This window comes from Arvicola amphibius, chromosome 9, assembly GCF_903992535.2.
Source record: "Arvicola amphibius chromosome 9, mArvAmp1.2, whole genome shotgun sequence".
Classification (NCBI taxonomy): Eukaryota; Metazoa; Chordata; class Mammalia; order Rodentia; family Cricetidae; genus Arvicola; species Arvicola amphibius.
In genome coordinates, this window is record NC_052055.2 from 101791610 (window position 1) to 101805444 (window position 13835).

The window sequence follows — 13835 nt, forward strand, 5'->3', positions numbered from 1 at the left end:
CTCATGGCTGGTGGGAAGAATCTCATTATCACTTTCTCACTTACCAGAGAGCGGAGTTTAAATAGAAAGAGGCACAGAAGAGGTGCATTTAGACAGCAGAGAAACAAAATCAGCAAAGGAGTGCTTGAGAGATTCTGTCAACCCGCGTTCCCGCCTAAACAGCAAGAGGGCGAGGCCGATCTGTGGGCGGGGCCGGAGGACAGGGAGGGCGGAGTCTTGAGTCGCGACGGGACCCGAGGTGTGGGCGGGTCCTAGGGAAGGGCGGGGTTACTTCCCCGCCCCTCCCCATTTTTTTTTTTTTTTTCCCCTTGGTTTCCTCCCGGCTGCGTTTCGCCGAGATCCCGACAGGCCCAGCGGCTAAGGGAGTCACGTGAGAGTGGGCGGTGGACGCGCAGCGGGGCAGGCGGCTGCTGCGTCTCTGTGGTCGTCAGAGGTGGGCGGCTTTCCCAGAGTGGCTGCTAAAGCTGGAGCTCGGACGGGTGAGTGTGAGGACTCCAATCGCTGCGGGGAGACAGCCGTTTAGGGGACGAGAAGCGGGTACGTTTTTAGGGACGAGCCTTTGGTCTGGCTCTGAGACCCGGCCACTTTTCAGGTTCACCGGGACAGCTGTCATTATGATGCTGTAGGTGATAGACTGAGGGGACTGCTAGGTCCTCCGCTCCCTTCACCCCATCCCTTATTCCTGTCCGGGGAGAACTTGTGCCTCAGAGACTTCCAGCCTCAGAGTGCATCCTCTCCAGCCATGGCCGGGACACAGAGGTAGTTCTGACTGATTCTCCTGGAATTCGTGGATGTGGTCGGAAGTGGATGCAGGAGTTTAGCGCTGCGATAGAAAGATAAATTCATGTATTGTGCGCTAGAAAAAAAAAAGGGGGGGGGGGAATCATTGGCTCCTTAGAGGAGCAAAACTAAAGACTACTTGGACTGTTCTCTTTTTATCCTCACTGGCGACTTTGCGTTCTTTCTCATTCTCCCTTTCTCCGCCTGTGCCCGGTCCCATTCGAGGTTACCTCGATGTTTCGAGAACAAGCGAGGTATTATTGCATATACGTGAATGTTGGAAGAAGAGTTTATGACCGACTGTTTTATAATAAGTTGTCACGTTTATAAATCTTAGGGTTTTACCTTTTTGTTTTCTTTCCTTCCTTCTTTCTTTTTTTATTGGCCCTTTCAAGTACTTGAAGCAAGTGCAAATATTTCTGCATGTAAATAGAGTAAACATTTCATAAAACTAAAAATAAATCGTTTTCTTCCTGCGATGCTTCGAAAAGTTTGTTTTTAAATAGATATTTTGATTCCACTTTTGGGGTGACTTCTTTGATTGACCTCTGTTTATTTTAAAGCAGCCAGTAGGGTCAGATGTGGAGGTGACTTAAACAGCATTAGAAAGGAGTTTGTGCATGAGATGAGACAGGTTCAGAGTTGACAGCTGTTGGGAAATTTAGGTTTCACCGATTGTCACCATCTTGAGACAAAAAATAGTTGGCCAACCCAGCGTGACCATCCTGATTTTTTTCTGGTGTAGACAGCGGGATTCTTGTGTTGATGATTTGCTTATCCTAAAGAGTTTAGAATGCCACTTATCCGGGGAAGGTGTTCAGGCCTCCAGCTACTTTGGTCTAGTTTACTTTTGTTTTTGTTCTGTTTTCTGACACAGGTTTGGTGTTTTTGTTTGTTGGCTGGTTTTTGTTTTGTTGGTTTTTTGCCTGTCAGTATGGCCTCAAAGTCTGCATCCTTCTGCCTCAGCCTATTGAATGGTGGGTGGGATTACAGGCGTGCCCCACCTTGCAGGCCCTAATAGGTTCAGTTGCCAATGCACATAAATCTCTTGATTAGCTGTTTCACTTACAGACATCACCCTGGCTATCTACATGCCAAGAAAGTGTCATCAACACCTGAGTATCCTTAGAGAGGGTCATAAAATTCCAAATAATACTAGCATAAAGTGAAGATTTAGGAATGGCACGTGCCTGGGGAGAGTGATAGAAACTAATAAAGGGCAGTAAAATCAGGAGAATCCCTGCTTTTGTTGTTGTTTTCCTAGTGTCTCATGGAGTAGTTGCTATATTCAGTAAATTCATTTATTTGTTGAGACAGTGTTGTCCAAGCTGGCCTTGAACTCGTGGGCACAAACTGTCCTGTCTTAGCCTCCTTGACAGTTGAAACATCAGGCATGCACTACTGTATTCAGCCTTGCTCATTGCCCTTTGTAGGCTTTTATACTCTCAAAAAGTCACTCCAAGACTTGCTTTCTTATACTTAAAGAACCTTAATCGTGTATAATTTCTCCCATGATTGAATATCACATGAAATAACTATAGCCTATATTTAACTGAACTTAACTTCTGACCTCTTATCATTTACTAGACTAAAGTAACTAATGAAACCCCACTCTCTATCCCTACAGTTGCCCCAGTACTTAGTGGCAATCTTCTGCCTCATCCGCCTGAGTACTGGGATTACAGGCATGTGCCATTAGGCTGGCCAATAATGCCTTTTTTTAAAATGTAAATTTTTTTTCACTTTGAAACTTTGAAGTTAGGTTTAGTCCTTGAACAGTTTTTACAATGTTGAAAATCCACGTGAATTTATTATCCATTTCCCCTCAAAGAGTTATCTAGTATTCCTCCTTTTATATAAAACTCCCTTTTTTAGAGGTTTACGACAGCATGTCTCCTAAGTCAGAATAAAAACTTACCTTTAGTATCAAAAAAGAAGCAGTTCTTTTTCAGATAGATGCTCTGTCTACTTTAGTAAATCATGAGGGAAAAAAGCTAATGCTTCAAAAACATGAAATGTTTCTATCTGAGCATATTTGAGAAGCCGGAACATTATCTTTAAATGTTTCTGTTTCTTACTATAAAAACAACATGTTCTATTAAATAATGGAAACATTACAAAAAATATAGCACTGGGCTGGGTGTGGTGTTGCATGCCTTTAATCTGAGCACTGCAGAGGCAGAGGCAGAGGCAGACAGATCTCTTTTGAGCTTGACACCAGGCCAACTTGGGCTACATAATAACACTGTGTCTCGAGAAGAAAAGAAAAAAGTTCACACACAATATCATAGTTATAATTGACCTGTTCTCTTGCCGGTAGAGACTCATTTTCTGCTGGGGGATGTAATTGGGAATACTAATAGAAAATAATTGAAACCTGGTCTCATGCTCATAAAAACTTAGCAATAGGTTCACACCCTGCACGCTTCTGTAGAAACCCCAGAAGAGATCCTCTTGTGCTCTACGCATCCTGCACATGTCTGTGTCAGCATCTCATTGGCCAGCAAAGCCAGCTTGTCCCAAAGGCTCTCCCTGCAGCCAGAGCCATAGAATGTTTTTGTGGCCAGGCTTGTGTTTCTTTCTTACCATGGACTAGGGCAACAGAAAACATGTTCTCAAACACAGACTAACGGTGGAGAATATTTAGTTTCTAAAGGAAAAGGGATTGAGGGACTACATTCTGCTGAAGGAAAGATGGTTGTAGGAAGGTGAGAAGCCATAGATATTTTATTTTAAGAGGCCTTGTTTTCCTTTGTCATATAAATTACTTGGGTTTGTAGTTTTTTGCATTGATTTTTGCTTTTAAAAATATTAACTTTCAAAATTTGAAATTTGAGCCCCTCTTTTGCATATATGTGTTTTGTTGTTACTCATATGGTTTCTTTGTTCTGAAGTATTTGTTTGTTTGTTTTGGGTTTTTATTTATTTTATTTTAGGTGTATGGGTATTTTGCCTACATGTATATCTGTGCACCATGTATTTGCCTGGTGTCTACAGAGTCCAGAAGAGGGCATCAGATCCCCTGGAACTGGAGTTACAAGTAGTTGTGAGCCACCATGTGGTGCTGAGTACTGAACCCAGGTCTTTTACAAAAGCAACAAGTGCCTTAACTAATGAGTCATATTTCTAGCCCCCAAGTATTTAGGTATATCCTATAATATATTGTAAAACTGGCCAGTTTGTCAATATCTCTTTTATCTAGGCATATACTCTATTGCTGAGCTACAATTTATTTGCCAAACTCAATAATTATTGGTCCTTTTTGTATTGTAGGTTAACTTGACTGAGTAACTGCAGCTTATAAATAGGGAATCAAAAGATTTTAACTGCTTGAAAATCGGTGATCAATAAGATTAAATTCTAGGTTCTCTTAGTGTAGAGACTACTTTGTGTTGAGCATTGCATGAAAAATAAACTCTATAATTCACTATTTGCTGTCAACTGGATATTAACTTTAAAACTAGTTAACATTAATGTCTTGTTTTTTATCTTTTTATGCTTTGCTATAATGATCCATTATATTTTCAGAGTGGCTATAATTAAAACAATTTGCTGTTTGCTGTCTTGTTTTCAATTGAAAGAGATGCCAGCAGCCCAGTTCGCTGGACACTGGCTGCTGAACTAGCTGCTGACACTCTGTCCTAATGCCCAACCCAATCACTCCTTAATGGTGAACTGGATAATCCCTCTGAACCTGAGTTTGTCCTATTGCATGTGGCAGTGCTCATGCCTTTCTCTTGTATGGACAAAGTTAATTAGTACACAGCACGTGCCTGGGATGTATAACATTCTAATCACATGTAACTGTTAATAATAGCAGAAATAATGTCTAAGTGATTTTATTTTTTAATTTTAGAATTTTTGCCTCAAGGAAAGTGTGTGTATGTATATATATGCATGCCTAAGCAGTGGGTTAGATTGCCCTTCAGATTGTCTTGATTTTAAAGTGTTTGGGTTTCATGTTACATACATGCCAGTAAACTGGAAGGCTTGGAGCTATGCCTTGATGAGATAGCTCACTAGGTACAGATGCTTCCTGTGCAAGACATGATGATGGCCTGAGTTCATCCCATGCTGGAGGAAGATAACCAAATCCTGAAAGTACGCACGCGTGTGCAGGCACACACACACACACCACACACACACACACTTCTCTCTCTAATACACATTCACACACACTTTCTCTCTCCCTCTCTCTCTCACATTCTCTCTCCCTCTCTCTCTCACATTCTCTCTCTCTCTCTCTCTCACACACACACACATACACACACACAGAAACAAAACCTTAAAAAGAAATAGCGCAGTGCCTTCTGGATGCAGGAAACCCACTGTTGCTCGTGACTTAAGTTTGCACTCTGATGCCTTCAGTAACACTGGAGGACCAACCCTGTTAGCTACTGAAGGAGAACCAACCCTGTTAGCTACTGAAGGAGAAGTAGAAGAATAGATGCCAGGCACTTAGTGCCCAGTCCCCTGGCAGTAGTACTCATTAAATGCTGGCATCAAGCTCTTGGAGCTGCCAGTTGTCCTGGTAGGAAAAAGCACTGTAGAAAGTGGGACATTTGCAGTCTTAACCGAGAACCAGGTTGTGCTGACTAAAGTGTTTGGCCTCCCCGTCTTGGAGTCTGGGGGCGTCTGCTGGAAACGGGACTTCTGAAAGGCGGCTGGGTCTGGATAGCTGTGGGAAAAGGCTCTTTTTGCTAACTAGACACAATGTCTCTGGAGCCAAAATAAGCACACAGATGTTCTTAAAACTGGAGATATTCATGCCCAGGATGGAACAGAATTCTGCTTGGACAAGAAGTATACTCATGCGCATAAAGTAGGAAACTACATAGCGACTCCTGGTGGAAAAGGATCTAAACCAGAGTGACCTGGAGAGAGGTAACGGGGGCCCATGGACGCAGTAGCATGGTTCATAGATTAGAATAGTAAGAAAGTTAGCATTTGTGATAATTGTCTTATAAATATGAAGGACAATATTATAAAGATATTTGGGGTCACGTGTTGATTGTACTTTCCTTTGAAAAGTTTAGAATAAAATAACAACTGGACAAGTAATCCCAGCCATGAAAGTGGAGGCAGGAAGCTCAGAAGTTAATCTTATCCATAGTAAATATGAGGCGAGGGCTAGCATGTCTCAAAAACACAACGACAAAAGCATTGTTGATAGAGAAATAGACGAGGTGGATACACAGGCACGTCAGTCTAGGTGCCGTGTAGACGGTGTTCACAGCAGCACCCCTGACCTTCTGCTCGGCCACCTCGTCAACATAGAGAAATAGACGAGGTGAATACACAGGCACGTCCGTCTAGGTGCCGTGTAGACGGTGTTCACAGCAGCACCCCTGACCTTCTGCTCGGCCGCCTCGTCAACATAGAGAAATAGACGAGGTGGATACACAGGCACGTCCGTCTAGGTGCCGTGTAGACGGTGTTCACAGCAGCACCCCTGACCTTCTGCTCGGCCGCCTCGTCAACATAGAGAAATAGACGAGGTGGATACACAGGCACGTCCGTCTAGGTGCCGTGTAGACGGTGTTCACAGCAGCACCCCTGACCTTCTGCTCGGCCGCCTCGTCAACATAGAGAAATAGACGAGGTGGATACACAGGCACGTCCGTCTAGGTGCCGTGTAGACGGTGTTCACAGCAGCACCCCTGACCTGCTCGGCCGCCTCGTCAACACTGCTTGTTGCTTTCCAGTTCACCTACGGGCTCTGCGGGTCGTGCAGTCTTCATGCGTCCCCAGCTCTCGAAGCTTTCAGACAGCAGTGCTTCGCGTGGCTCCCCTCACTCTTTTAGCCTAGAGCTTTGATTTCTTGCTCTATAGTTGCACTCTTACCTTGATAATTTCTTTCTTGGCTCCGTGTTTTCTTTAGGCTCAGATTAAAGTTTGGTGGAAAACTCCTCAGAACTGTGTATTCTCTATTAAGATGAAGTGTTATTTACTTATTGGTTATGAAAATGAATCATATCATCTTGAATGTTATTGCAGGAAATCTCAGATTCTGCTGTAAGGAATTAGCTAACTATTCTGACCTTATGAATCTAGATTTCACCTTACTCGGTTAAGTCTGTTTATTAGTTTCTTTTCCGTATATATGAATGTGTATATAGTATGTGTATATTACCCTGCTTTTCGTTTGCTCTTGAGGCCAGGTCTCACTGTGTACCCCTGGCAGTATGCACCTCAACAGTGATCCCCCTGCCTCTGCTCCTGGTCCTCTGCCTCGGACTACAGATGTGCATCTCCACACCTACTTGCTCAATGGTAAGCATGTTCACATTTATTTCTGTAGCATAGGGTAGGAAGACAGTCAGGCAAGGAGCTACCAGATCTGGTTTTGTTTCCCACATGGCTGCTTGCTAGCTTTCTGTTCTTGAAGTTAGTGAGGTCTCCTCTCTGGCTTATTGCCTTTCACACTGAAATCTTGAAAATTCCTGCGATCACTTGCATCTTAAATATACCCCCATGTCAATCAATTTTGAGAGTATTTGGGCCCACTATACTAAATCATCTTGTCAAATTGTTTAGGTTTCTTTTTTTAAGATTTATTTATTTTTATTTTATGTCTGTGAGCGTGTGCAGCATGAACACACGGTGCCCACGGGGACCAGAAGAGGGTAGTGGACTTTGGAAACTGGAGTTATAGATGGTTGTCAGCTGCCGTGTTGGTGCTGATAACCAAACCTGGGTCCTCTGCAAGTGCAGTACCTGCTCTAACCACTGAGCCGTGTTGTCATCCTCCTGTTTTATTTTTAATTTTAACTGAAAATATATTTATTATAAACAATTCTTGGGTGAAATTCTCTCTAGTTGTTTCTTTCTTCTTTAGTTACAATAAATATAAATGGTATAAAATTTACAATTGATTCCACCCTGCTCCCACCCCTCTGCATAGTCACCATTTTGTATTACCACTGCCCCATCCTTTTTCATCATCCAAACACAACTCTGAACCATAAATAATAACTCCTGTTCCCTTTCTTCCAATCCTTAACAACAGCTGTTGTACCTACCGACTCATGAACCTGGTTAATTTTAGGCACCTCATGCAAGCGACGTCACGTAGTTTCATCCTTTTGTATCTGGCCATTTTACTTGGTATAATTTACCAAGGCTCATCCCTGTGGTGGCATAGTCCATAACTGTCTTCCCTTTGAACAGTGGAACAGTATTCCATTGCAGGTACAGCTCCCATTCTGTTCACACATCTTCCATCAATAGATACTTGGGTTGTTTAAACTTTGGTTATTGCATAAGTATTTATTTGAATCCTTCCTTTTAGTTCTTTTATGTGTATACCTAGGAGTGGAATTGGAGATTAGAAGGTAATGCAAGGGTCTGGAGAGATGGCTTAGTGGTTAAGAGCACCGGTGCTCTTCCAAAGAACCCTGGTTCAATTCCCAGCACCCACACGGTAATTAATAAATTCCTGTTGTCTCCAGTTCCAGGGGATCGGGACTCTGTAGGCACTGCATGTTCATGCTGCACAGACATACATGCAGGCAAAACACCCCATCCACATAAAATAAAATAAATAAGCAAAAGCTTAAAGGAGCTGTAGATATAGTGTACTGTTCACATGCAGTTTCTTAGAGATGGAAGTGATTCCACGGGTTTAAAGTGGAATTTTCATCAGAAGAAAATCAACAACAAAAAATGTGATTTCCTGGCCGGGCGGTGGTGGTGCACGCCTTTAATCCTAGCACTTGGGAGGCAGAGGCAGGCGGATCTCTGAGTTGAGGCCAGCCTGATCTACAAGAGCTAGTTCCAGGACAGGCTCTAGAAACTACAGGGAAACCCTGTCTCAAAAAAAAAAAAATGTGATTTCCTGGATTCAACCAGATAAAGGAAAAATAAAGCTACAGCAAGAACTGTTACCTTCTTCTGTGTCTCACAGGACTCAGTTCCCATCAGATACGTAGGTTTCCTCCCCGATACTGACCAGCTCCAACACTGGCTAGGTGTCTCATGATTTAGTTAAAGTCTGACACTAACCAGAGTAGATGCAGACAGTCCCAAAGGCTAAGGCTTTATTATCCCACTAGACTGGTCCTGCCCTTTACTCCCATCACAGCAGGAAGCTCCCATGTTCTCTTCTCTACAACTTTTGTGTGACGTGACTGCCCCATACCTCTTCCTTGGATTTGGTCATTTGCTGCAGGAACTGCCAGAGTTCTGGAGAAAGTTCTGCTTACTATTTTATTTTACTCCGTGGGTGTGAGTGTGTGTGTTCACGTGTGTACACACACACGTGCATATTCACATGTGTGTACATGAGTGAACACACATTGTGGAGATAAGACAACTTGCAAAAGTTGGTTCTCTCCTTCCACTATGTGGGGGCCAAGGATTGAACTTGGGTCCTTAGGCTTGGTGGCAAAGTACCTCTACACCCACTGAGCCATCTCACTGGCTCTTGCTCTTTTATGTAAAGGCTACGACTTGGGAACAGGCAAGGTGGAGAAGCTGCTTAAGGTGCCATGCACCCACGGTGTCTCACTGTTTGTCATCCTCTGAGGACCTCTCGGGTGTTCAGCAGCCCGATGCTGTTTGGTTCTGGCTTTGGGGGTTTCTTAGAGGCTTGGCTGATTAAATAACTGGCAGTGATCCTCAGTGCATTTCCCCTCCCTGGGGGTAGGAAGTAGGGCTGAAAGTGCCAACCTTCTGGCATCCAGCTCCCATCCTGAAGCTGTGCAGGAGCATCCTTGTTCCCCTAACAGTTGTCTTCTGTGTTTATATGTTTGTCATGGAAAGAAACACTCTGAGGACCCAGCGGCTTTAGGGAGCCATGAGCCAGGAGTCAGAAAGGAGACCAAATAATAATTGTTCGTAGCATAGATAAGTAATAGATTTTTTTTTTAAAAAAATCCAATCTTACTTTGTATTCTAGTTAAATTATTTACATTAAAAGGTTGTATTTATTTGTTTATATACTTATGTAATGTTTCATTGAAAAATAATTTGCATAAAATGCAGACCTTTAATTATCACCATCAGCAGGCTTTTCCTTTTTTGATTTTCTTTGTTTGCTTCTATGCTTGAGACAGAGTCTTGATATATAACCCAGATTGGGCCTGGAATTCCCTGTGTAGCTGATGCTAACCTCACACTCTCCACCCCCTTGCCCTAGCCTTCTGAGCCCTGGATTGCAGGTGTGTATACCATGCCTGGCTAGCAGCACTGTCTTAGGTTGCTTTCTAAATAAACATTTATTTATAATTTGCTTCATGTTACACATTGTGCACAGGGGTGTGTGTGTGTGTGTGTGTGTGTGTGTGTGTGTGTACCTATGGGTAGTGAGTGTGCAATTGTAGAGACCAGAGGACGGTATCAGTATCCGCTGGATCACTCTTTGCGTTGTTCCCTTGAGAGAGGGCATGCCAATGAACCTGGAGCTAGGTTGGCAGTCAGCAAACGTTTGCTCTCTCTCCTCCTGTCTTTGTTTCTACTCTACATCTTTGTGTTTGTGGGGAGGTGGTATAGACAAACACATTAGTACAGCGTAGCTTAGTATGTGAGTCATGAGGATTTGAACTCCGGTCTTCACGCTTGTTTTGGAAGCACTCTTACCGTTGCGCCATCTCCATAGCCCTCAGCCTGGACATTTGTGGTAATTTATTATCCATATTTTCCTTTGTAAGCACATAATTGCCATCAGTAATGAAACATAGTCCTGACTTACTGAAAAATTGTTGTCCATTAAGAGGTCAAGGTGGTTAAGTCTTTTATCTAGAACTAATTAATTATGTAGAGTAAGATATTTATGGGCCTCTGCTTATCAAAGCAAAATAGGAGGAAACAAAGCCCCCAGCAGCAGCTCATACGTTTCTGTGTGTTCAGTTTTTCCTTGTCTTATTTGAGTTTAATTAAGTCCCAAAGTTTAGAGCATCACTTTAAGTAAGAAGTGCCTGGTCAAGAGTGTGGTGTGGCCAGGAGTGCAGCGTGGCTGGACCTGTGGCCCCAGGGACATAGGAGGCAGAAGTGGTACGTCTGAGCACAAGATTTTAAGATCAGTTTTGGTAACACAGCAAAACCCACCCCACCTCCCCCTCCCCCCCGCCGAGAAAAAGTACCTGGGGAGACTAGAGGTTGGAGTTAAAGGATAGTGGGGGGGTTGTGGAGTGGAATGGGGGAGCAGTAGGAATCTATCAGGTGAAATCCCAAGATTGTCAACCTGGCAGGCTTGGGTTTAGAAAGAGACCATAAATATAGGCAATCTGTTGTACGGGAGTATGTATACTGATGTTTACTTCTGAGAATACTCAGGAAGGCCACTGAAATGGTTCTTTCTACAGGAAAGGACTTTATTTGGCAGACATATGTGCCTGACATGCATGCGTGACTGTCTGTAAACACATTACCCTTACAGATCAGCCTGCCCTACAAATAAGTCTTTGCTGCTGAATGTGACCGTGAGTGACACGCCATCGACTCACATTTATTCTGACATGGAATTGTTGCTGTATTTCCTGCATGTGCAGCCCTCTGTGTCATCTCTCTCCTAGAGAGAGTCCGAGCCTTTAATCTCAGGGGAAGCTCACACGGTGCTCTGTGTTCGGTGGGGCGTGCAGTGCATCATCGCTGATCAGCGTTCTGTATTTTCCCTTTACTAAACATTTTCTCTTCTAGTCACCCACCCCGTACTGTTGACGTGTTAAAGCATTATTCTCAAAACGCATTGTGTCCTACAGTGAACGCATTTGCTGATAAGTCATAAATGAAGATATGGCTATAGGTTTATGTGAGCCATTCAATTGTTTTATCATGATCAGCTCTACCTAATAACTTTTCTAAGGTTAAATGTCATTAAAGTGCGTACAAGTATGTGTGTGTTTTGAAACTGTTATTTTGTAACCCTCAAACTCAACAGCTCCACCTGCCTCTGCCTCTCTAATGCTGGAATTAAAGGCATGCGCCACCATGCCTGACTAAAGCATTTTTGTCTTGTATGTATCAAGTGCAGTCATTTGTGTACATGACCGTCTACCTTCCATCAGACTGAAGAAGAAACAGGCAGGCGTATCTCTGTCTTCAAGCTTTTACTGCCTTTCAGTGGCTCCTGTGCGCATGAAGTTGTGTGTGTCTCAAGCTGGCTCAGTGGATAAAAGCACTTGCCAACCAAGCCCCATGTCCTCAGTTCAATCCTTAGAAGCCATGTAAAGGTGGAAGGAGCGAACCGAGTACACAAAGCTATCCTCTGACTCCCACACGCGCGCGCGCGCGCACACACACACACACACACACACACACACACACATGCACACCCACATCATACATGCAATTAGCAGTTATAATATTTTTCAAATTTAATACATTTGTGTGCTATTCTTTCTTGTAGAGGCAGTAACCATGAACTTAGGAAGAAAGAGAGGTAGTTTGCTTCACATACACAGACATCATACAGCAATCCTTTAGCTAGGCCTGGTGGTTTTGCCTGTAGTCCAACTACTTGGGAGGCAGGAACAGAAAGATATTTTGAGTTCAGAGGATCAAGTATAGGTGGGGTAAAACTTCATAATTGTTCTCTTTTAGGAAAAGGATCTCATCCTGTAGTCCGGGCTATCCTCAGACCCATCTTCAGCCTCGCCATAAACACTTTCATTGTAAAAATATACCTCATGTGCAACCGACATCCAGGTTTGAACTCAAAAAACTCATATCCCTTTGAGGCCGAAAAGAAGGTTAAGAACACTTTCTGCTCTTCCAGAGTACTCGGGTTGGGTTCCCAATACCCACATGTTGGCTCACAACTGCCTGTACCTCAGTTCCAGGGGATCCAGAGCTCTCTTCTGGCCTCCGATGGCATCAGACACACACATGGTGCACACATGTGTATGCAAGCAAACATACATACATATAAATTAAAAACAAACCTTTGAAATTTTTAAAAGACTATGTCCTTCATCCAGAAGTATAATTCCTCGTTGAGATTGTCCTACCTTTGTATACACGTAGGTATCGACAATGGCAGCCATGTAATCAGCACAATAATCAAGAACAGAACAGCTCCCTTACCTCCAGAGAGTTCCTTGTGACACTTTGAGGTCATCCTGTTCCCTTGCCCTCTGACCCTTGACACTCATTGATCTGTTTGTTGTTACCTTTTCTAGAATGTAATATCAGTGAGATCATACAGTATACAGTGTGGCTTTTAAAAGCCTTCAAAGTTATTATACAGCAAAACGGACTTTTTTCTCTAGTACAATTCTACGAAATTTGATACATGATTTTTAATAGCAGATTCACTTTACCACTGCCACAGGACAGAAAAGACTTTGCAAGCAGCTCTCTCCTGTTGTCTTTGTCTAGTCAGGGCTTCTCATCCCTTGCATCTGGTGGTGTGCTCTCTGTCTCCCTAGTTCCCTTTGCGTCCACTTGGCTGTTCAGCATGCACCATTTGAGGCTGGCTGCTTCCATTCAGTGTAATACTTTTGAAATTACCTCAGTTGTTGCATGTGTCAAATCCATTCTTTTTTGCAAATTTTTAAATTGTTGTTGATTTATATGTATGGGTGTTTTTACCTGCATGCATGTAAACACATTCACAGCATACAGAAGGGCATCCCACATCATACGTCTGTGCACTAAATGCTTGCCCATTGTCCATGGAATCTGGAAGAAGACATTGGATGCCCTGGAACTGGAGTTGCAGATGGTTGGGAGCTGTCAAGTGGGTGCTGGAAATCGAACTCAGGGCCTCTGGAAGAGCAACACGAGCACTTAACTAGAGCCATCTCTCCAGCCCTGACGAGTCCATTCTCCACTGTAGTTGTGCTCGATTCTGTAGCTGTACCACAGTTTATCCATGCAGCTGTCGAAAGACATTTGAAGTTTCAGTTTGGGGCAACTTAGAAAGAGAGCTTCTGTAGACATTCATGTATGACTGCTGCTTCTTAACATAGGGTTTATTTCTCAAGGGTAGATACCTTCATCTGGATTGCTGGATCTCGTGGGAAGAGCCTTTTTAACTTGAGGAAACATCACACGTCTTCCAGAGTGGCCGTACCATTTGGCATCCCAGAGGAACGAATGAACACGAGCTGTCT

At 43.4% G+C, this 13835-nt stretch overlaps 1 protein-coding gene across 3 annotated transcripts in view; it reads left to right on the top strand.

Moving 5' to 3' along the window:
• Positions 1-338: 338 nt before the first annotated feature.
• The window catches only part of Micu1 (mitochondrial calcium uptake 1), a 146054-nt gene continuing 132557 nt past the window's right edge, over positions 339-13835 (top strand). The window contains exons 1-2 of one of the 3 annotated variants that reach the window (XM_038343016.1): positions 393-479; positions 12322-12426. The gene's annotated coding sequence lies outside the window, so the exon portion shown is untranslated. Of the gene's footprint in view, positions 538-12321; positions 12427-13835 lie in introns of all 3 variants that reach the window. The other 2 variants (XM_038343014.1, XM_038343015.1) reach the window with 2 other exon arrangements.